At 42.5% G+C, this 25,652-nt stretch overlaps 1 long non-coding RNA gene across 3 annotated transcripts; it reads left to right on the plus strand.

The window, feature by feature from the left end:
* The first annotated feature begins 23,353 nt into the window (after positions 1 to 23,353).
* LOC136194477 (uncharacterized) lies at positions 23,354 to 25,200 on the plus strand. 3 transcript variants are annotated; one of them, XR_010671647.1, is made up of 5 exons: positions 23,354 to 23,398; positions 23,884 to 24,680; positions 24,731 to 24,827; positions 24,883 to 24,990; positions 25,056 to 25,200. It is a non-coding gene; the product is annotated as an uncharacterized lncRNA (long non-coding RNA). The 3 variants fall into 3 exon arrangements; XR_010671645.1 differs by lacking the exon at positions 23,354 to 23,398 and having other exon boundaries at positions 23,416 to 24,680; XR_010671646.1 differs by lacking the exons at positions 23,354 to 23,398; positions 24,883 to 24,990 and having other exon boundaries at positions 23,421 to 24,680.
* Positions 25,201 to 25,652: the final 452 nt, after the last annotated feature.

Raw genomic sequence — 25,652 nt, forward strand, 5'->3', positions numbered from 1 at the left:
GAATATATACACCGCTTGCCGGAATGTATACACCGCCTGCCGGAATGTATACACCGCTTGCCGGCGGAGTACGTACACGCCTGCCGGAATATATACACCGCCTGCCGGAATATATACACCGCTTGCCGTAATATATACACCGCCTGCCTCCGGAGTATGTACACCGCTTGCCGGAATATATACATCGCCTTCCGGAATATATACACCGCTTGCCGGCGGAGTACGTACACGCCTGCCCGTATATATACACCGCCTTCCGGCGGAGTACGCACACTCCCTTCCGGAATATATACACCGCTTGCCGTAATATATACACCGCCTGCCTCCGGAGTATGTACACCGCTTGCCGTAATATATACACCGCCTGCCGGCGAAGTACGTACACCGCTTGCCGTAATATATACACCTCTTGCCGGAATATATACAAAGCCTGCCGGCGGAGTACGTACACTGCCTTCCGGAATATATACACCGCTCTCCGGAGTATATACACCGCCTGCCGGCGGAGTACGTACACGCCTGCCGGTATATGAACACCGCCTTCCGGCGGAGTACGTACACTGCCTTCCGGAATATATACACCGCTTTCCGAAATATATACACCGCCTGCCGGAATATATACACCGCCTGCCGGAATATATACACCGCCTGCTGGCAGAGTACGTACACGCCTGCCGGTATATATACACCGCCTGCCCGCGGAGTATGTACACCGCCTCCGTAATATATACACTGCCTGTCGGCAAAGTACGTACACTGCCTTCCGGAATATATACACCGTTGTAGCCGTTGTAGTCGTTGTAGTCGTTGTAGCCGTTGTAGTCGTTGTAGCCGTTGTACCTTTGTAGCCGTTGTAGTCGTTGTAGCCGTTGCAGTCATTGTAGTCATTGTAGCCGTTGTAGCCGTTGTAGCCGTTGTAGTCGTTGTAGTCATTGTAGCCGTTGTAGCCGTTGTAGCCGTTGTAGTCGTTGTAGTCATTGTAGTCGTTGTAGTCATTGTAGCCGTTGCAGTCATTGTAGTCATTGTAGCCGTTGTAGTCGTTGTAGTAGTTGTACCTTTGTAGCCGTTGTAGTCGTTGTAGTCGTTGTAGCCGTTGTAGTGGTTGTAGCCTTTGTAGCCTTTGTAGCCGTTGTGGTAGTTGTTGTAGTTGTAGCCGTTGTAGTTTCTTGCCGGAATATATACACCGCTTGCCGGAATATATACACCGCCTGCCGGAATATATACACCGCCTGCCGGCGGAGTACGTACACCGCTTGCCGGAATATATACACCGCCTGCCGGAATGTATACACCGCTTGCCGGCGAAGTACGTACACGCCTGCAGGAATATATACACCGCCTGCCGGAATATATACACCGCCTGCCGGCGGAGTACGTACACCGCTTGCCGGAATACATACACCGCCTGCCGGAATATATACACCGCTTGCCGGCGGAGTACGTACACGCCTGCCGGTATATATACACCGCCTTCCGGCGGAGTACGTACACTGCCTTCCGGAATATATACACCGCTTTCCGGAATATATACACCGCCTGCCGGCGGTGTACGTACACCGCCTGCCGGAATATATACACCGCTTGCCGCCGGAGTACGTACACGCCTGCCGGAATATATACACCGCTTGCCGGCGGAGTACGTACACGCCTGCCGGTATATATACACCGCCTGCCGGCGGTGTACGTACACCGCCTGCCGGAATATATACACCGCCTGCCGGAATATATACACCGCCTGCAGGCGGAGTACGTACACGCCTGCCGGAATATATACACCGCTTGCCGGCGGAGTACGTACACGCCTGCCGGAATATATACACCGCTTGCCGGCGGAGTACGTACACGCTTGCCGGAATATATACACCGCCTGCCGGAATATATACACCGCCTGCAGGCGGAGTACGTACACGCCTGCCGGAATATATACACCGCTTGCCGGCGGAGTACGTACACGCCTGCCGGAATACATACACCGCCTGCTGGCGGAGTACGTACACCGCTTTCCGGAATATATACACCGCCTGCTGGCGGAGTAGGTACACCGCCTGCCGGAATATATACACCGCCTGCTGGCGGAGTACTTACACCGCCTGCCAGAATATATACACCGCCTGCCGGAATATATACACCGCATGCTGGCTTAGTACGTACACCGCCTGCAAGAATATCTACACCGCCTGCCGGAATATATACACCGCCTGCTGGCAGAGAACTTACACCGCCTGCCAGAATATCTACACCGCCTGCTGGCGGAGTACGTGCACCGCTTGACGGAATATGTACACCGCCTGCTGGCTGAGTAGTTACACCGCTTGCCGGAATATATACACCGCCTGCTGGCTGAGTACTTACACCGCTTGCCGGAATATATACACCGCCTGCTGGAGGAGTACGTACACCGCCTGCGAGAATATATACACCGCCTGCCAGAATATCTACACCGCCTGCTGGCGGAGTACGTACACTGCCTGCCAGAATATCTTCACCGCCTGCAGGAATATATACACCGCCTGCTGGCGGAGTACGTACACCGCCTGCCAGAATATATACACCGCCTGCCGGAATATATACACCGCCTGCCGGCGGAGTACGTACACTGCCTGCCAGAATTCATTCAAAATAAATTCTGCATTAATTCAGAATAAATTTCGCATTTATTCTGCATTAATTCAGAATTAATTCTGCATTTATTCAGAATAAATTCGGCATTAGTTCCGAATAAATTCTGCATTAATTCAGAATAAATTCTGCTTTTATTCAGAATAAGTTCTGCATTAATTCAGAATAAATTCTGCATTAATTCAGAATAAATTCTGTATTAATTCTGCATTAATTCAGAATTGATTCTGCATTTATTCAGAATTAATTCTGCAATAATTGAAAATAAATTCTGCATTATTTCAGAATAAATTCTGCATTAATCTAGAATAATTTCTGCATTAATTCAGAATAAATTCTGCATTAATTCAGAATAAGTTCTGCATTAATTCAGAATAAATTCTGCATTAATTCAGAATAAATTCCGCATTTATTCAGAATAAATTCCGCATTTATTCTGCATTAATTTAGAATTTATTTTGCATTTTATCAGAATTATTTCTGCAATAATTCAGAATAAAATCTGAATTAATTCAGAATTAATTCTGAATTAATGCAGAATTTATTCTGAATTTATTCTGAATTAATGCAGAATTTATTCTGAATTAATGCAGATTTTATTCTGAATTAATGCTGAATTTTATTCTGAATTAATGCAGAATAAATTCTTCATTAATTCTTCATTAATTCTACATTAATTCAGTATAAATTCTGAATTAATTCAGAATAAATTCTGAATTAATTCAGAATAAATCCTGCATTAAGTCAGAATAAATTCTGTATTTATTCAGAGAATGTGAGATTTTTTCGCGATGTTTTAGCGCGCGTTACACTCGAAAAGCCCTGCTCGTCGTTCGTCTCCTGTGCATCGCTTAGCGAGCGAGTTTGAGGTTCTTGATCGACTTCTTGTCGTGTTCCGTCACGTTCTGAACGGTTATTGCTAAGTTTTTCGTCGTCATGGCGTTTCGGGGTGTACGAGCGATCTTTTAGAACGATCGCCGACGTATCGTCGACTCACGACGGAGCGCCTGTCGTTTTCTTCACCTTACATACGATCATGGATGCTTCATGGCAGCGTAGCTCTCGTAAAGAATATAGAATGTTGAAAAGAAAGCTGAAGCACCTTGTCTACGTAAGTTCACGATCTTTTATTCCGCATTAATTCAGAATTAATTCTGCATTAATTCAGAATTAAATCTGCATTTATTCAGAATTTGTCCTGGGGACAATTTGTCCCCAGGACAAATTGTCTTGGGACAAATTGTCCTGGGACAATTTGTCCTGGGACAATTTGTCTTGGGGAGAATTTGTCCTGGGGACATTTTGTCCTGGGACAATTTGTCCTTCTCCTATGCCTTTTGCCTTCTGCCTTTGCCTTTTGCTTTCTCCCTCTGCCTTTTGCCTTCTCCCTTTGCGTTTTGCCTTCTCCCTTTGCGTTTTGCCTTCTCCCTTTTCGTTTTGCCTTCTCCCTTTGCCTTTTTCCTTCTCCCTTTGCCTTTTGCCTTCTCCCTTTTGCCTTTTGCCTTCTTCTTTGCCTTTTGCCTTCTCCTTTGCCTTTTGCCTTCTCCCTTTTGCCTTTTGCCTTCTCCCTTTTGCCTTTTGCCTTCTCCCTTTTGCCTTTTGCCTTCTCCCTTTTGCCTTTTGCCTCCTCCCTTTTGCCTTTTGCCTTCTCCCTTTTGCCTTTTGCCTTCTCCCTTTTGCCTTTTGCCTCCTCCCTTTTGCCTTTTGCCTTCTCCCTTTTGCCTTTTGCCTTCTCCCTTTTGCCTTTTGCCTTCTCCCTTTGCCTTTTGCCTTTTCCCTTTGCCTTTTGCCTTTTCCCTTTGCCTTTTGCCTTCTCCTTTTCCTTTTTCCTTTTGCCTTCTCCCTTTTGCCTTTTGCCTTTTCCCTTTGCCTTTTGCCTTTTCCCTTTGCCTTTTGCCTTTTCCCTTTGCCTTTTGCCTTTTCCCTTTGCCTTTTGCCTTTTCCCTTTGCCTTTTGCCTTTTCCCTTTGCCTTTTGCCTTCTCCCTTTGCCTTTTGCCTTCTCCCTTTTGCCTTTTGCCTTCTCCCTTTTGCCTTTTGCCTTCTCCCTTTTGCCTTTTGCCTTCTCCCTTTTGCCTTTTGCCTTCTCCCTTTTGCCTTTTGCCTTCTCCCTTTTGACTTTTGCCTTCTCCCTTTTGCCTTTTGCCTTCTCCCTTTGCCTTTTTGCCTTCTCCTTTGCCTTTTGCCTTCTTCTGAATAAATGCTGCATTTATTCAGAATAAATGCTGCAATTATTCTGACAAAATGCTGCATTTATTCTGAATAATGCTGCATTTATTCTGAACAGAAAACACATTCAGTACCTTCAACAGAAAACATATTGAGTACCTACAAAACACATTGAGTACCTTCAACAGAAAACACATTGAGGACCTACAACAGAAAACACATTCAGTACCTTCAACAGAAAACACATTCAGTACCTTCAACAGAAAACACATTGAGTACCTTCAACAGAAAACATATTGAGTACCTACAACAGAAAACATTCTGAGTACCTACAACAGAAAACATAATGAGTACCTTCAACAGAAAACATATTGAGTACCTTCAACAGAAAACATAATGAGTACCTTCAACAGAAAACATAATGAGTACCTTCAACAGAAAACATATTGAGTACCTTCAACAGAAAACAGAAAACATATTGAGTACCTACAACAGAAAACAGAAAACATATTGAGTACGTTCAACAGAAAACATATTGAATACGTTTAACAGAAAACATAATTAGTACCTTCAACAAAAAACATATTGAGTACCTTCAACAGAAAACATAATGAGTACCTTCAACAGAAAACATATTGAGTACCTTCAACAGAAAACAGAAAACATATTGAGTACGTTCAACAGAAAACAGAAAACAGATTGAGACCTACAACAGAAAACAGAAAACATTGAGTACCAAAAACAGAAAAAGAAAACAGATTGAGTACACTGTACCTACAACAGAAAACAGAAAACATATTGAATACGTTTAACAGAAAAAATAATGAGTACCTTCAACAGAAAACATTGAGTACCTTCAACAGAAAACATAAAACATGTTGAGTACGTTTAACAGAAAACATAATGAGTACCTTCAACAGAAAACATAATGTGTACCTTCAACAGAAAACATAATGAGTACCTTCAACAGAAAACATATTGAGTACCTTCAACAGAAAACGTAATGAGTACCTTCAACAGAAAACGTATTGAGTACCTACAACAGAAAACAGAAAACATATTGAGTACGTTCAACAGAAAACATAATGAGTACCTTCAACAGAAAACATATTGAGTACCTTCAACAGAAAACAGAAAACATATTGAGTACCTTCAACAGAAAACATAAAACATGTTGAGTACGTTTAACAGAAAACATAATGAGTACCTTCAACAGAAAACATAATGTGTACCTTCAACAGAAAACATAATGAGTACCTTCAACAGAAAACGTATTGAGTACCTTCAACAGAAAACGTATTGAGTACCTTCAACAGAAAACAGAAAACATATTGAATACGTTCAACAAAAAACATATTGAATACGTTTAACAGAAAACATAATGAGTACCTTTAACAGAAAACATATTGAGTACCTTCAACAGAAAACATATTAAGTACCTTCAACAGAAAACAGAAAACATATTGAGTACCTACAACAGAAAACAGAAAACATATTGAGTACGTTCAACAGAAAACATATTGAATACGTTTAACAGAAAACATAATGAGTACCTTCAACAGAAAACATATTGAGTACCTTCAACAGAAAACATAATGAGTACCTTCAACAGAAAACATATTGAGTACCTTCAACAGAAAACGTAATGAGTACCTTCAACAGAAAACGTATTGAGTACCTACAACAGAAAACAGAAAACATATTGAGTACGTTCAACAGAAAACATATTGAATACGTTTAACGGAAAACATAATGAGTACCTTCAACAGAAAACATATTGAGTACCTTCAACAGAAAACATAATGAGTACCTTCAACAGAAAACATATTGAGTACCTTCATCAGAAAACATAATGAGTACCTTCAACAGAAAACATATTGAGTACCTTCAACAGAAAACATAATGAGTACCTTCAACAGAAAACATATTGAGTACCTTCAACAGAAAACAGAAAACATATTGAGTACCTACAACAGAAAACATAAAACATGTTGAGTACGTTTAACAGAAAACATAATGAGTACCTTCAACAGAAAACATAATGTGTACCTTCAACAGAAAACATAATGAGTACCTTCAACAGAAAACGTATTGAGTACCTTCAACAGAAAACGTATTGAGTACCTTCAACAGAAAACATATTGAGTACCTTCAACAGAAAACAGAAAACATATTGAATACGTTCAACAAAAAACATATTGAATACGTTTAACAGAAAACATAATGAGTACCTTCAACAGAAAACATATTAAGTACCTTCAACAGAAAACAGAAAACATATTGAGTACCTACAACAGAAAACAGAAAACATATTGAGTACGTTCAACAGAAAACATATTGAATACGTTTAACAGAAAACATAATGAGTACCTTCAACAGAAAACACATTGAGTACCTACAACAGAAAACACATTGAGTACCTACAATAGAAAACACATTCAGTACCTTCAACAGAAAACATATTGAGTACCTAAAACAGAAAACATATTGAGTACCTACAACAGAAAACACATTGAGTACCTACAACAGAAAACACATTCACTATCTTCAACAGAAAACACATTGAGTACCTTCAACAGAAAACATATTGAGTACCTTCAACTGAAAACAGAAAACATATTGAGTACCTACAACAGAAAACAGAAAACATATTGAGTACGTTCAACAGAAAACATATTGAATACGTTTAACAGAAAACATAATGAGTACCTTCAACAGAAAACATATTGAGTACCTTCAACAGAAAACATAATGAGTACCTTCAACAGAAAACATAATGAGTACCTTCAACAGAAAACATATTAAGTACCTTCAACAGAAAACGGAAAACATATTGAGGACCTACAACAGAAAACAGAAAACATATTGAGTACGTTGAACAGAAAACATATTGAATACGTTTAACGGAAAACATAATGAGTACCTTCAACAGAAAACATATTGAGTACCTTCAACAGAAAACGTAATGAGTACCTTCAACAGAAAACGTATTGAGTACCTACAACAGAAAACAGAAAACATATTGAGTACGTTCAACAGAAAACATAATGAGTACCTTCAACAGAAAACATATTGAGTACCTTCAACAGAAAACAGAAAACATATTGAGTACCTACAACAGAAAACAGAAAACATATTGAGTACGTTCAACAGAAAACATATTGAATACGTTTAACAGAAAACATAATGAGTACCTTCAACAGAAAACACATTGAGTACCTACAACAGAAAACATATTGAGTACCTTCAACAGAAAACAGAAAACATATTGAGTACCTACAACAGAAAACAGAAAACATATTGAGTACGTTCAACAGAAAACATATTGAATACGTTTAACAGAAAACATAATGAGTACCTTCAACAGAAAACATATTGAGTACCTTCAACAGAAAACACTTTGAGTACCTACAACAGAAAACACATTCAGTACCTTCAACAGAAAACACATTCAGTACCTTCAACAGAAAACACATTCAGTACCTACAACAGAAAACACATTCAGTACCTTCAACAGAAAACACATTGAGTACCTACAACAGAAAACACATTCAGTACCTTCAACAGAAAACATATTGAGTACCTAAAACAGAAAACATATTGAGTACCTACAACAGAAAACACATTCAGTACCTTGAACAGAAAACATTGAGTACCTTCAACAGAAAACGCATTCAGCACCTTCAACAGAAAACATATTGATTACCTAAAACAGAAAACATATTGAGTACCTACAACAGAAAACACATTGAGTGCCTACAACAGAAAACACATTCACTAACTTCAACAGAAAACATATTGAGTACCTAAAACAGAAAACATATTGAGTACCTACAACAGAAAACAGAAAACGTATTGAGTACCTACAACAGAAAACAGAAAACGTATTGAGTACCTACAACAGAAAACAGAAAACATATTGAGTACGTTCAACAGAAAACATAATGAGTACCTTCAACAGAAAACATTGAGTACCTTCAACAGAAAACGTAATGAGTACCTTCAACAGAAAACATATTGAGTACCTTCAACAGAAAACATAAAACATGTTGAGTACGTTTAACAGAAAACATAATGAGTACCTTCAACAGAAAACGCATTCAGTACCTACAACAGAAAACACATTCACTAACTTCAACAGAAAACACATTGAGTACCTTCAACAGAAAACATATTGAGTACCTTCAACAGAAAACAGAAAACATATTGAGTACCTACAACAGAAAACAGAAAACATATTGAGTACGTTCAACAGAAAACATATTGAATACGTTTAACAGAAAACATAATGAGTACCTTCAACAGAAAACATAATGAGTACCTTCAACAGAAAACATATTGAGTACCTTCAACAGAAAACAGAAAACATATTGAGGACCTACAACAGAAAACAGAAAACATATTGAGTACGTTGAACAGAAAACATATTGAATACGTTTAACGGAAAACATAATGAGTACCTTCAACAGAAAACATATTGAGTACCTTCAACAGAAAACATAATGAGTACCTTCAACAGAAAACATATTGAGTACCTTCAACAGAAAACGTAATGAGTACTTTCAACAGAAAACGTATTGAGTACCTACAACAGAAAACAGAAAACGTATTGAGTACGTTCAACAGAAAACATAATGAGTACCTTCAACAGAAAACATATTGAGTACTCTCAACAGAAAACAGAAAACATATTGAGTACCTACAACAGAAAACAGAAAACATATTGAGTACGTTTAACAGAAAACATATTGAATACGTTTAACAGAAAACATAATGAGTACCTTCAACAGAAAACATATTGAGTACCTTCAACAGAAAACATAATGAGTACCTTCAACAGAAAACATATTGAGTACCTTCAACAGAAAACAGAAAACATATTGAGTACGTTCAACAGAAAACAGAAAACAGATTGAGACCTACATCAGAAAACAGAAAACATTGAGTACCAAAAACAGAAAAAGAAAACAGATTGAGTACACTGTACCTACAACAGAAAACAGAAAACATATTGAATACGTTTAACAGAAAACATAATGAGTACCTTCAACAGAAAACATTGAGTACCTTCAACAGAAAACGTAATGAGTACCTTCAACAGAAAACATATTGAGTACCTTCAACAGAAAACATAAAACATGTTGAGTACGTTTAAGGTGGAGTACTGGGGTACCCCGCCCCCTTTGATTTCTAGCAAAATAAAACAATTTTGACCAATGTCTCTGTATCGCTCGTACGTGTCTTACCACAGCATACATCTGCAGCAGCTGTCTTGGCTCTAAAAAAATCAGCGAACCCGCTATTCGGCGTCAAAAACATGCGGTCTTACCCTTTCGAGAGCCCTCTCTTCCTTTCGTGATGGTTTTGATGCGTCCATCGATGCGATTTCGCGTTTTTCTTTCTAATAAGCACAATCCTTGTTAGCCAAAGTATTTTTTACTTCGTTTCTTGACCATGTTGCGATTTCGAAGTGGCCGATCGGTCGTGTAAAGAGGTTTTTGAGCGAAAAGCCTAACTAAGGGCGATGTCCAATGTATCCCGTATACGATTGTCTTTCAATGGACTTTCTTCGTCGAAGAGCGACTTTGCCTTCGCGATTTGACCGTTGCCAGGTCGCCATTTTGGAAGTCACGAGATAAACGAAGAAGAAGGTGAGCTTTTGTGTTCGATTGTTTCGCGTAATCGCGATCGCACAAATCGCTAAAAAACGCAAGAAAAGGGCATGCCCAACACCGTTACTGATGTTTGGCGATGAATTTCGACCAGCGAGGGAGTAAATTCGTGACGTTTGGGGCTGTTTTGAAGGGGTAACGCCCTCGCTTGTTTGTTCAACTTTTTGCCGTGTGCGGGGGAAAGTGCTGGTTATTATTAGTTACACGACGGCACAAACATTGAACTGCAAACCTATTCTCTATCTATTTCATGCGTGTCCTAATCTCCCTCATGCTCGTCCTCCGAAATATCACTGTACAACACAGACTCAATATCTTCTACAGTAAACCCTCTAAACGAACTATCACTATCCTCTTCTACCACAGAATTATCAACATTACGTACAGATAATTGTTCACATGCACTTTCCCCTTGGACGGCAACTTGAACAGCCACGTCGTCCTCATCGGAAGAGTACTCCACGTAGTGCCCTAAATATTATTTATAAAATATCCTTTTATATATATGACAATTGCTTCACCTTGGAATCGCTTCCTTTTAGATTTCCTGAGGGGCACTGGAGCCTCGTCCTCCGATGAAGAATCGGCAGCCGGTGATGGTTGTCGCCTACGCCTCACAGAAGCCGTCGCTCGCTCTTTGCCCTTTCTCCTTCCCCTGCGACCTGGAGCCGTAGCCTCCCTTTCCTGTGGCCTCTCAGGCGGTGCCTCACCCCCAAACCCGCCAGCCTCGTACGTCGGGCCTTCCCTTCTTTCCAGATGGTCTTGCGTTTGCGCAGTCTTCTTTTTCAATTTTGCCCTTCTTTTTTTGTTCTCTACTGTTGCCTTTATTTTGCTGGCAGAAATCCTTTTGGCGTCTATTTCATTGAAATGATCCAAAGAATGCGTTCCTGGTGGACATCTCATTTCTTGAAGGAGCCGAGCAAAAACAGTGGAGCCATTGTTGAATTGCGCAGCAGCAATTCTTGCAGCTATTAGTATAGACGATGCTCCACGGTGTTTTGCTTTTGGGGCATATGTCCATAGCGTGTTATGGAATGACTCGTTGGAATTCTGAGTATGCCCGTCCTTGCACCTTTCCAAAAGACTTTCGTCCGATAGACGCTCAAACAAGCCAAGCAACTCGTGGAAGAAACAATGCGGAAGTGTCCGATTGTCGTCCTGCTTATACTTGTTCTCCCCAGTTGCCTGATCTTTCTGCCAGCGACACCATGAATCTTCACCTACTGGGCAGTATTGGTGCTGCTCTGCCTCCGTCTTTGGACAGCTGTCATGATTGTGCACATGTCCCTCTGATGGTTTCCTAGCTTTTCTCTTTCTTCTGGCATCGTCCACATCCTTCGGGCGACAGGTGTGATAGAGTACGGCCATGATATCTCTTTTCATTGCTCCAACATTACCCAAGTTTCGCTTGATTGCGTAGCCATAGTAAGTGCTCAACCGATTCATTGCTATTTTCGTTAGACGACCTTTCCCGCCAACCGATCCTCCGTCCTCCAAAACGACTTTTTTAGACGTGTTGACGTAATTCCTCAGGTTGCTACCCATTCGCTTGTGTACATGGCCTACGCAATCAAGTTTTCTCACTTCTTTTCCCGGGCCGTAAATGTTTTCAACGTAGTTGAAAGCTTTTGAATCTCCGTCGCCGATGAATGTAGTGTACCGCAACTTGTGCTTTTTTACAGACCGTCCAAAGACTTCTTTTGCTCCTTCAGCCTCCATAGACGCTGCGGAACCTTTGTAGTTTTTCTGGCACATAGGATGGTGTTTTCGGTACCAGTTCAAATACTCGATGCTGTTCTTGTCGATTCCGCTTCTTTCTTTCAGCTGGCAGCCTCGGCAGTAGGTGCACAAAAGCTGAAAGTCGATGACATAGCCGTTCAATACCGCTGCTTGCACACCGTAGTGTGAAGAATGGCCACGTTTTGCCCAGGTGCCGTCGTATGAAACGGCAGCGTCAATGACTTCTCCTGCCTGGGCGTTTTGTGACTTGCGATAATCTTGAACAGCGTGAGAAGCGGATTCTTCAAAAACTACTTCAGAGGCTTCAGAAATTCCCTTCACGTGATTTTCCCAGCTGTCTTGACCGATAAGCGGTGGCATGTTGAAAACGCCGCAGAATCGATGAAAATCGGCTCTGCCTGAGCCCATCGCCAGACAAGCCAGTACTGCTCTTCGGTTTACATCATGGCTTTGCCCTCCATTTCTGTCAGGTGGTCGTATCTCTGACGTTGGAAAAGAGTGCTTTTTGTCGCAGCTTCTGCACGTAAAAACAAGCTGAGAGCAAAAACCCTTTCGCTTGCTGTAATCTTCTGTGATAGTAAAATCACTGCTGTGACAAAAGCGGCAGACAAGAAAGGCGAGCATGGCTTTCAGTAGAGTGCAAACATTGACGATACGATAATGAGGCTGGTCGAGTTCAGACTCATGTTGAGTTTCGGGAAGTCCAGCGATGTTCTTCCACGCCGATGGCAAAGAACTGAGTTTTCTCGCTGAACTGCCGTCAGGGTGAGTCGTCTCAGTCCGAAAACCAGTCGAACGCTGTTCAGCTGCATGCGCTTCCGTCGCAGGAGCAGCTTCAGCTACAGCATCGCCACGATCGACTGACTGCTGACGCATATCGGCAAATCGAGTTCCTCGAAAGCCGAGACGCTTCCTCTTGGTCCTGAGAGGCATTTCTTATTAGAATAATTGAGCGGAAACGATTTCGCGTGCTTTTTTCGAACAAAGAAGTAGCGCACGGTAGACGTTGCCACAACGTTGTCATAACATTACGCTAAGCGCGCTAGCCGTTGCGAGGGAGTGCACGTAAAATATAAGAAAACCCTACAAAAGCGTCGTTTCGCGTCTCACAGACGTTTCAACGGTAAGTTTTAGTCTTCGAATAGCACGTTTTTGCGCAAGCGATCGCGCCTAAAGGGCATTTTCGGCTGTTTCGATCGACCGGAAATCCTACGCGGCGCGATTCTTTCGAAAGCAAAACGCTGCGAGACTCGCGAATAGGCCGAGAAGGTAGACAAGACATGTATCTTTATTATTGAGCTAAAAATTTTATCTAAAAAAAGCTGCTATTAGTCGCCACGAAATCATCTCATGCGTGTCCTTATCTACCTCATGCAATATGTGGTCTACCAGGCTGGATTATTTCCATGACGGCACTATTGGAGTCTTTCCGTTCCCTTGGGTCCATAAGTCGTGTTCTGTCTCACATCAATCTGCTTCAGTAGAACGACTTGACCTCTGTCCATTCCGAAAACGCGGCGATTCCGAAAGACGGTCGAGAGGGGGACCGTACTCTTCGGGATTCGTTGCCCCGTTCATCGCGCGTTGAGCGTTCCGGAGCATTTGTCGTCCTTCGCGACCAATTCGCTCCTCCGACTAAAAGAGAGCACATGTCGATCGAAGAAACGCTCTCTGCGCCTTCGCTGCCTGGAATTGAGTTCCTCGAAAGCCGAGACGCTTCCTCTTGGTCTTGCGAGGCATTTTCGGAATGTAAACAACAAACTGAAACTGAAGCGACTAGCGCACGGTAGACGTTGCTACAACATTACGCTAAGCGCGCTAGCTGTTGCGAGGGAGTGGACACAAATGTAAGAAAACCCTACAAAAGCGTCGTTTCGCGTCTCACAAACGTTTCAACGGTGAGTTTTAGTCTTCGAATAGCACTTTTTTGCGCAAGCGATCGCGCGTAAAGAGCATTTTTGGCTGTTTTGATCGACCGGAAATCTAACGCTGCGCGATTACTCCGTAAACGAAACCTTTTGAAAGACGCGAATAGGCTCAAAAGGTAGCTAAGACGTTTTTCTTTATTATCGAACACACTTCCGAATACAAAAAAAATAAAAAATCTGCGTGGGTTGGGTACCCCAGTACTCCACCTTAACACAAAACATAATGAGTACCTTCAACAGAAAACATAATGAGTACCTTCAACAGAAAACATAATGATTACCTTCAACAAAAAACATATTGAGTACCTTCAACAGAAAACGTATTGAGTACCTTCAACAGAAAACATATTGAGTACCTTCAACAGAAAACAGAAAACATATTGAATACGTTCAACAAAAAACATATTGAATACGTTTAACAGAAAACATAATGAGTACCTTCAACAGAAAACATAATGAGTACCTTCAACAGAAAACATATTAAGTACCTTCAACAGAAAACAGAAAACATATTGAGTACCTACAACAGAAAACAGAAAACATATTGAGTACGTTCAACAGAAAACATATTGAATACGTTTAACAGAAAACATAATGAGTACCTTCAACAGAAAACACATTGAGTACCTACAACAGAAAACACATTGAGTACCTTCAACAGAAAACACATTCAGTACCTTCAACAGAAAACATATTGAGTACCTACAACAGAAAACATATTGAGTACCTACAACAGAAAACACATTGAGTACCTACAACAGAAAACACATTCAGTACCTTCAACAGAAAACACATTGAGTACCTACAACAGAAAACACATTCAGTACCTAAAACAGAAAACATATTGAGTACCTAAAACAGAAAACACATTGAGTACCTTCAACAGAAAACATATTGAGTACCTAAAACAGAAAACACATTGAGTACCTTCAACAGAAAACACATTGAGTACCTTCAACAGAAAACATATTGAGTACCTACAACAGAAAACATATTGAGTACCTTCAACAGAAAACATATTGAGTACCTTCAACAGAAAACACATTGAGTACCTACAACAGAAAACACATTCAGTACCTTGAACAGAAAACATATTGAGTACCTAAAACAGAAAACACATTCTGTACCTTCAACAGAAAACATATTGAGTACCTAAAACAGAAAACACATTGAGTACCTTCAACAGAAAACACATTGAGTACCTACAACAGAAAACAGATTGAGTACCTACAACAGAAAACACATTGAGGAAATTTGAATTTGAATGCACATGTTTTCATTTGAATGCACAGGCTTTTATTTGAATGCACATGTTTTCATTTGATCCACATTGCCTCAAGTAAGTGCACAGGCTCTCAATTGAATGCACAGGCTTTCATTTGAATGCACAGGCTTTCATTTGAGTGCACAGGCTCTCAATTGAATGCACAGGCTTTCATTTGAATCCACAGGCTTTCATTTGAATGCACAGGCTTTCATTTGAATGCACAAGCTTTCATTTGAATGCACAGGCTTTCATTTGAATGCACAGGCTTTCATATGAATGCACAGGCTTTCATTTTAATGCACAAGCTTTTATTTGAATTCACATGTTTTCGTTTTCATTCAATTTCATTTATTATGAGAGACCCGTTGGCTAGCCCCTGTAATTTCGCTGTAATTTATTAAAGGAGAGACCCGTTGGCTAGCCCCTGTAATTTCGCTGTAATTTATTACAAGAGAGACCCGTTGGCTAGCCCCCTGTAAATTCGCTGTAATTTATTACAGGAGAGACCCGTTGGCTAGCCCCCTGTGATTTCGCTGTAATTTATTACAAGAGAGACCCGTTGGCTAGCCCCCTGTGATTTCGCTGTAATTTATTACAAGAGAGACCCCTTGGCTAGCCCGCTGTAATTTCGCTGTAATTTATTAGAGGAGAGAACCGTTGACTAACCCCCTGTAATTTCGCTGTAGTTTATTATAAGAGAGACCCGTTGGCTAGCCCCTGTAATTTCCCTGTAATTTATTACAGGAGAGACCCGTCGGCTAGCCCCTGTAATTTCGCTGTAATTTATTAAAGGAGAGACCCGTTGGCTAGCCCCTGTAATTTCGCTGTAATTTATTACAAGACAGACCCCTTGGCTAGCCCCCTGTAAATTCGCTGTAATTTATTACAGGAGAGACCCGTTGGCTAGCCCCCTGTGATTTCGCTGTAATTTATTACAAGAGAGACCCGTTGGCTAGCCCCCTGTGATTTCGCTGTAATTTATTATAAGAGAGACCCGTTGGCTAGCCCCCTGTAATTTCGCTGTAGTTTATTACAGGAGAGACCCGTTGGCTAACCCCCTGTAATTTCGCTGTAATTTATTAGAGGAGAGAACCGCTGGCGAACCCCCTGTAATTTCGCTGTAGTTTATTACAAGAGAGACCCGTTGGCTAGCCCCTGTAATTTCGCTGTAATTTATTATAGGAGAGACCCGTTGGCTAGCCCCCTGTAATTTCGCTGTAATTTATTATAGGAGAGACCCGTTGGGCCCTCAACTTTATCTTCAATGCCTTAGAATCGAAGTTTAGGCCCTCAACTTTATCTTCAGGGCCTCAGAAACAGAGTTTAGGCCGTCAACTTTATCTTTAGCTCCTTAGAATCAAACTTTAAGCCCTTAACTTTATCTTTAGGTCCTTAGAATCAAAGTTTAGACCCTCATCTTTATCTTCAGAACCTTAAAATCGAAGTTTATGCCCTCAACTTTATCTTCAGGGCCTTAGAATCAAAGTTTAGGCCCTCAACTTTATCTTCAGGCTCTTAGAATCAAAGTTTAGGCCATCAATTTTATCTTCAGGTCCTTAGAATCAAAGTCTAGACCCTCAACTTTATCTTCAGGTCCTTAGAATCAGAGTTTTGGCCCTGAACTTTAACTTCAGACCCTTAGAATCAAAGTTTGGGCCTTCAAATTTCTCTTCAGGGCCTTAGAATCAAAGTCTAGGCCCTCAACTTTATCTTCAGGGCCTTAGAATCAAAGTTTAGGCCCTCAACTTTATCTTCAGGTCCTTAGAATCAAAGTTTAGGCCCTCAACTTTATCTTCAGGTTCCTAGAATCAAAGTTTAGGCCCTCAACTTTATCTTCAAATCTTTAGAATCAAAGTTTAGGCCTTCAACTTTATCTTCAGGCTCTTAGAATCAAAGTTTAGGCCCTCAACTTTATCTTCAGGTCCTTAGAATCAGAGTTTTGGTTATGAATTTTATCTTCAGGCTCTTAGAATCAAAGTTTAGGCCCTCAACTTTATCTTCAGGTCCTTAGAATCAGAGTTTTGGCCCTGAACTTTAACTTCAGACCCTTAGAATCAAAGTTTGGGCCTTCAAATTTCTCTTCAGGGCCTTAGAATCAAAGTCTAGGCCCTCAACTTTATCTTCAGGGCCTTAGAATCAAAGTTTAGGCCCTCAACTTTATCTTCAGGCTCTTAGAATCAAAGTTTAGGCCATCAATTTTATCTTCAGGTCCTTAGAATCAAAGTCTAGGCCCTCAACTTTATCTTCAGGTCCTTAGAATCAGAGTTTTGGCCCTGAACTTTAACTTCAGACCCTTAGAATCAAAGTTTGGGCTTTCAAATTTCTCTTCAGGGCCTTAGAATCAAAGTCTAGGCCCTCAACTTTATCTTCAGGGCCTTAGAATCAAAGTTTAGGCCCTCAACTTTATCTTCAGGCTCTTAGAATCAAAGTTTAGGCCATCAATTTTATCTTCAGGTCCTTAGAATCAAAGTCTAGGCCCTCAACTTTATCTTCAGGTCCTTAGAATCAGAGTTTTGGCCCTGAACTTTAACTTCAGACCCTTAGAATCAAAGTTTGGGCTTTCAAATTTCTCTTCAGGGCCTTAGAATCAAAGTCTAGGCCCTCAACTTTATCTTCAGAGCCTTAGAATCAAAGTTTAGGCCCTCAACTTTATCTTCAGGTCCTTAGAATCAAAGTTTAGGCCCTCAACTTTATCTTCATGTCCCTAGAATCAAAGTTTAGGCCCTCAACTTTATCTTCAAATCTTTAGAATCAAAGTTTAGGCCCTCAACTTTATCTTCAGGCTCTTAGAATCAAAGTTTAGGCCCTCAACTTTATCTTCAGGTCCTTAGAATCAGAGTTTTGGCCATGAACTTTATCTTCAGGCTCTTAGAATCAAAGTTTAGGCCCTCAACTTTATCTTCAGGTCCTTAGAATCAGAGTTTTGGCCCTGACCTTTATCTTCAGGCCCTTAGAATCAATGTTTGGGCCTTCAACTTTATCTTCAGGGTCTTAGAATTAGAGTTTAGGCCCTCAACTTTATCTTTAGCTCCTTAGAATCAAAGTTTTTGCCCTCAACTTTATCTTCAGGTCCTTAGAATCAAAGTTTAGGACCTCAACTTTATCTTCAGGCCCTTAGAATCAAAGTTTAGGTCCTCAACTATATCTTCAGGGCCTTAGAATCAAAGTTTAGGACCTCAACTTTTTCTTCAGGGCCTTAGAATCAAAGTTTAGGCCCTCAACTTTATCTTCAGGTCCTTAGAATGAAAGATTAGGCTCTCAACTTTATCTTCAGGGCCTTAGCTAGCCCGTGTAAGTTCGCTGTAATTTATTGCAAGAGAGACCCGTTGGCTAACCCCCTGTAATTTCGCTGTAATTTATTAGAGGAGAGAACCGTTGACTAACCCCCTGTAATTTCGCTGTAGTTTATTATAAGAGAGACCCGTTGGCTAGCCCCCTGTGATTTCGCTGTAATTTATTATAAGAGAGACCCGTTGGCTAGCCCCTGTAATTTCGCTGTAATTTATTAAAGGAAAGACCTGTTGGCTAGCCCCTGTAATTTCGCTGTAATTTATTACAAGAGAGACCCGTTGGCTAGCCCCCTGTAAATTCGCTGTAATTTATTACAGGAGAGACCCGTTGGCTAGCCCCCTGTGATTTCGCTGTAATTTATTACAAGACAGACCCCTTGGCTAGCCCCCTGTAATTTCGCTGTAATTTATTAGAGGAGAGAACCGTTGACTAACCCCCTGTAATTTCGCTGTAGTTTATTATAAGAGAGACCCGTTGGCTAGCTCCCTGTGATTTCGCTGTAATTTATTATAAGAGAGACCCGTTGGCTAGCCCCCTGTAATTTCGCTGTAGTTTATTACAGGAGAGAACCGCTGGCTAGCCCCTGTAATTTCGCTGTAATTTATTACAGGAGAGACCCGTTGGCTAGCCCCCTGTAATTTCGCTGTAGTTTATTACAGGAGAGAACCGCTGGCTAGCCCCTGTAATTTCGCTGTAATTTATTACAGGAGAGAACCGTTGGCTAACCCCCTGTAATTTCGCTGTAATTTATTAGAGGAGAGAACCGCTGGCGAACCCCCTGTAATTTCGCTGTAGTTTATTACAAGAGAGACCCGTTGGCTAGCCCCTGTAATTTCGCTGTAATTTATTACAGGAGAGACCCGTTGGCTAGCCCCCTGTAATTTCGCTGTAATTTATTATAGGAGAGACCCGTTGGGCCCTCAACTTTATCTTCAATGCCTTAGAATCGAAGTTTAGGCCCTCAACTTTATCTTCAGGGCCTTAGAAACAGAGTTTAGGCCGTCAACTTTATCTTTAGCTCCTTAGAGTCAAAGTTTAAGCCCTTAACTTTATCTTTAGGTCCTTAGAATCAAAGTTTAGACCCTCATCTTTATCTTCAGAACCTTAAAATCGAAGTTTATGCCCTCAACTTTATCTTCAGGGCCTTAGAATCAAAGTTTAGGCCCTCAACTTTATCTTCAGGCTCTTAGAATCAAAGTTTAGGCCATCAATTTTATCTTCAGGTCCTTAGAATCAAAGTCTAGGCCCTCAACTTTATCTTCAGGTCCTTAGAATCAGAGTTTTGGCCCTGAACTTTAACTTCAGACCCTTAGAATCAAAGTTTGGGCTTTTAAATTTCTCTTCAGGGCCTTAGAATCAAAGTCTAGGCCCTCAACTTTATCTTCAGGGCCTTAGAATCAAAGTTTAGGCCCTCAACTTTATCTTCAGGTCCTTAGAATCAAAGTTTAGGCCCTCAACTTTATCTTCAGGTCCTTAGAATCAAAGTTTAGGCCCTCAACTTTATCTTCAGGTCCCTAGAATCAAAGTTTAGGCCCTCAACTTTATCTTCAATTCTTTAGAATCAAAGTTTAGGCCCTCAACTTTATCTTCAGGCTCTTAGAATCAAAGTTTAGGCCCTCAACTTTATCTTCAGGTCCTTAGAATCAGAGTTTTGGCCATGAACTTTATCTTCAGGCTCTTAGAATCAAAGTTTAGGCCCTCAACTTTATCTTCAGGTCCTTAGAATCAGAGTTTTGGCCCTGACCTTTATCTTCAGGCCCTTAGAATCAAAGTTTAGGTCCTCAACTTTATCTTCAGGGCCTTAGAATCAAAGTTTAGGACCTCAACTTTATCTTCAGGGCCTTAGAATCAAAGTTTAGGCCCTCAACTTTATCTTCAGGTCCTTAGAATGAAAGATTAGGCTCTCAACTTTATCTTCAGGGCCTTAGCTAGCCCGTGTAAGTTCGCTGTAATTTATTACAGGAGAGACCCGTTGGCTAACCCCCTGTAATTTCGCTGTAATTTATTACAGGAGATACCCGTTGGCTAACCCCGTGTAATTTCGATGTAATTTTTGGGAGAATTTGTCCTGGGACAATTTGTCCTGGGGACAATTTCTCCTGGGGCAATTTTTCCTGGGACAATTTGTCCTGGGGACAATTTGTCCTAAAGACAATTTGTCCTGGGACAATTTGTTCTGGGGACAATTTATCCAGGGACAATTTGTCCAGGGGACAATTTATCCTGGGACAATTTGTCCTGGGGACAATTTGTCCTTGGTCAATTTGTCCTGGGGACAATTGGTCCTGGCACAATTTGTCCTGGGACAATTTGTCCTGGGACAATTTGTCCTGGGACAATTTGTCCTGGGGACAAATTGTCCCTCTTCCAATATTTGCGAAACCGCTCTGTACGTGTTGCCGTGCCATTCTATAGGCGTAGCAATGTGAAACCCCGATTGTTTATAGTTTATTTATGACGTCACAATGTTAAACCGGTGAGGTCACGTGCTTATGTTAGGGCGCGCGTCTCGTTTCGAAGAAACACGGTTTCTGGCTCGTTTTCGACGATGCGAAGGTCCGAGCGACGTCAAAAGGTAAGTAGTAGATAGTTACGAAGCAGTTTAGAGCGTTCGTCGCCCGCGGAGTACGTACACCGCTTGCCGGAATATATACACCGCTTGCCGGAATATATACACCGCCTGCCGGCGGAGTACTTACACCGCCTGCCGGCAGAGTACGTACACCGCCTGCCGGAATATATACACCGCCTGCCAAAATATCTACACCGCCTGCCGGAATATATACACCGCCTGCTGGTTGAGTACTTACACCGCCTGCCAGAATATCTACACCGCCTGCCGGCGGAGTACGTACCCCGCCTGCCAGAATATATACACCGCCTGCCTGAATATATACACCGCCTGCCGGAATATCTACACCGCCTGCTGGCGGAGTACGTACACCGCCTGCCAGAATATCTACACCGCCTGCCGGCGGAGTACGTACCTCGCCTGCCAGAATATATACACCGCCTGCCGGAATATATACACCGCTTGCCGGAATATATACACCGCCTGCCGGAATATATACACCGCCTGCCGGCGGAGTACGTACCCCGCCTGCCAGAATATATACACCGCCTGCCTGAATATATACACCGCCTGGCGGAATATATACACCGCCTGCCGGAATATATACACCGCCTGCCGGCGGAGTACGTACCCCGCCTGCCAGAATATATACACCGCCTGCCGGAATACACCGCCTGCCAGAATATCTACACCGCCTGCCGGCGGAGTACGTACACCGCTTGCCGGAATATATACACCGCCTGCCGGCGGAGTACGTACACCGCCTGCCAGAATATATACACCGCCTGCCAGATTATATACACCGCCTGCCGGCGGAGTACGTACATCGAATGCCGGCGGAGTACGTACGCAGCTTGCCGGAATATATACACCACCTGCCAGCGGAGTACGTACACCGCTTGCCGTAATATATACACCGCTTGCCGGAATATATACACCGCCTGCTGGCGGAGTACGTACACCGCCTGCGAGAATATATACACCGCCAGCGGCCGAGTACGTACACCGCTTGCCGGAATATATACGCCGCCTGCCGGCGGAGTACGTACACCGCCTGCCAGAATATATACACCGCCTGCAGGCGGAGTACGTTCACCGCCTGCCGGAATATATACACCGCCTGCTAACTGAGTACTTACACCGCCTGCCAGAATGTATACACCGCCAGCCGGAATATTTACACCGCCTGCCGGAATATGTACACCGCCTGCCGGAATATATACACCGCCTGCTGGCGGAGTACTTACACCGCCTGCCAGAATATATACACTCCCTGTAATTTCCCTGTAATTTATTACAGGAGAGACCCGTTGGCTAACTCCCTGTAATTTCGCTGTAATTTATTACAGGAGAGACACGTTGGCTAACCCCCTGTAATTTCCCTGTAATTTTTTGAGAATTTGTTCTGGGACAATTTGTCCTGGGGACAATTTGTCCTGGGGACAATTTGTCCTGGGGACAATTTGTCCTGGGGACAATTGGTCCTGGGATAATTTGTTCTATGACAATTTGTTTTGGGGACAATTTGTCCTGGGGAAATTTTGTCCTAGGACAATTTGTCCTGGGACAATTTCTCCTTGGGACAATTTGTGCTGGGGACAATTTGTCCTGGGACAATTTGTCCTGGGGACAATTTGTCCTGGGGACAATTTGTCCTGGGACAATTTGTCCTGGGGACAATTTTGTCGTGGGACAATTTGTCCTGAGACAATTTTTCCTTGGGACAATTTTTCTTGGGACAAATTGTCCTGGCACAATTTGTCCTGGGACAATTTGTCCTGGCACAATTTGTCCTGTGACAATTTGTCCTGGGACAATTTTTCCTGGGTCAATTTTCCTGGGACAATTTGTCCTGGGACAATTTGTCCTGGGGACAATTTTTCCTGGGACAATTTGTCCGTGGACAGTTTGTCCTGGGGACAAATTACACTCGTCCAATCTTCGCGAAACCGCTCTGTACGTGTTGCCGTGCCATTCTATAGGCGTAGCAATTTGAAACCCCGATTTGTAATAGTTTATTTATGACGTCACATTGTTAAACCCGTGAGGTCACGTGCTTATGTTAGCGCGCGCGTCCCCTTTCGAAGAAACACATTTTCTGGCTCGTTTTCTACGATGCGAAGGTCCGAGCGACGTCAAAATGTAAGTAGTAGATAGTTACGAAGCAGTTTTAGAGCGTTCGTCGCCCGCGGATCGCGCGTACGAACGCGTCGCGTCGCCAAGTTGTGGCGCGAGCTTCGAATAGTGAATTTTTCGTTTCGAATGGCTTCGAAACGAAGGATTCGAGACGGTTTAGAACGTTTTGCGACGCGAAGCGTCGCTTTCGGCGTCGTTTTTGCCGAATTAATGTGTCCGTAAAAGGGGGGCGTGTTCCCTTTCTTTCGCACGTGCTCTACGGCAAACGGCGACTCGGATGCCGTCGAGTGGCGGCAATTTGTAAACTGCACCATATGCCCTCTCGATCGAAGTGCCGCTTATCGTCGTACGACGCGCCGTCGCGGAGTGGCGGCACGGTTAAGGTGGTGTCGTTTACGGTGTACGCGCGTAGGCGTATTGTTGGTTTCGCTTAATTTTATGTCAAAAATTGGCGAAAATTGGTAAACGTGGTACCAGGTTTTATTTGTCAGACCACGACGAATCGAATGGCACCGGTGCGGTGTTCGTGCGACGTCTCCTTGCAGAGTTGTGCGCTTTTTCGCGAAACGAGTCGCGAATTGGAAAATCGATTTTTGTCCTTCGATTTTCTGCGCCGTGCAGTCGTTTGTGCAGCCGTTTTTCGGTTTTTTGAGGAGGATTTGGGATGGCTGAAAGGCGCGAAAAGGTTTTTTTCGCGTGCGATCGAAATTTGGTCAAAATTTCGCTAAATCCAACTTTTGCGTTTCGGACTCGTTTCGAACGTCTCGTAGACGTCTTTCCCGTAGAGCATTGTGGTTTGGAATTTGGCGACAATTTGTCCTGGGGACAATTTGTCCTTCTCCTATGCCTTTTGCCTTCTCCCTTTGCCTTTTGCTTTCTCCTTTGCCTTTTCCCTTTGCCTTTTGCCTTCTCCTTTGCCTTTTGCCTTCTCCTTTGCCTTTTGCCTTTTCCCTTTGCCTTTTGCCTTCTCCCTTTGCCTTTTGCTTTCTCCTTTGCCTTTTGCCTTCTCCCTTTGCCTTTTTCCTTCTCCCTTTGCCTTTTGCATTCTCCCTTTGCCTTTTGCCTTTTCCCTTTGCCTTTTGCCTTCTCCCTTTGCCTTTTTCCTTCTCCCTTTGCCTTTTGCCTTCTCCCTTTGCCTTTTGCCTTCTCCTGTGCCTTTTGCCTTCTCCCTTTTTGTAAACAGGGGGTTTCTGGAGGATGTCAGATAAGTGCCGTGCAATTGTTTATGAGTTGTGTGGCTTTGTTAATGTGTATAGGGGCAATGTTAGGGCAGAGTCAATACTGATAGGTATATAATGGTTCCTAATTGTGTTACATATTTCTAATTAGTTTTCTTAGGGGCATAGGGATGGGAGGAACAATGACAAGGAGATGGGGCGCGAGGGAGAAGAGGAACAAGCAGGCAGGGAGGAGAAGGAATATCAAGGGATCGATGGTATGTGATGTAGGTAGAGTTTTAGTTATTGGGGGTCTCTAATTCGTTTCTTTAGATGTGTAAGAGCGTAAGAAAGATGGATATAAGCAAGGGACGCGAGTGAGAGGGGAGGGAAAGGAAGGAAAAACAATCAGAAGGAACGATGGCTATGGATGGAGCAAAGGTATGTGATGTAGGTAAAGTTTTAGTTATTGAGGGGTCTCTAATTTGTTTCTTTATATATGTAAGGAAGAAGGATATAAGCAAGGGACGCGTGTGGGAAGGGGAGGAAAGGAAGGGAAGGCAATCAGAAGGAAGGATGACTCTCGAGGGGGCAAAGGTATGTGATGTAGGTAGAGTTGTCCTGGGGACAATTGTCCCCAGGACAAATTGTCCTGGGACAATTTGTCCAGGGACAATTTGTCCTGGGACTATTTGTCCTGGGAGAATTTCTCCTGGGGAGAATTTGTCCTGGAAAAAATTGTCCTGGGACAATTTGTCCCCAGGACAAATTGTCCTTGGGACAATTTGTCCCCAGGACAAATTGTCCTGGCACAAATTGTCCTGGCACAATTTGTCCTGGGGACAATTGGTCCCGGGACAATTTGTCCAGGGACAATTTGTCCTGGGACTATTTGTCCTGGGGACAATTGGTCCTGGGACAATTTGTCCAGGGACAATTTGTCCTGGGACTATTTGTCCTGGGAGAATTTGTCCTAGGACAATTTGTCCTGGGAAAATTTGTCTTGGGGACAATTTATCCTGGGGACAATTTGTCCTTGGACAATTTGTCCTGGGACAATTTGTCCTGGGGACAATTTGTCCTCGGACAATTTTTCCTGGGTC

The sequence above is a fragment of the Oscarella lobularis genome, chromosome 13 (genome assembly GCF_947507565.1).
Source record: "Oscarella lobularis chromosome 13, ooOscLobu1.1, whole genome shotgun sequence".
Classification (NCBI taxonomy): domain Eukaryota; kingdom Metazoa; phylum Porifera; class Homoscleromorpha; order Homosclerophorida; family Oscarellidae; genus Oscarella; species Oscarella lobularis.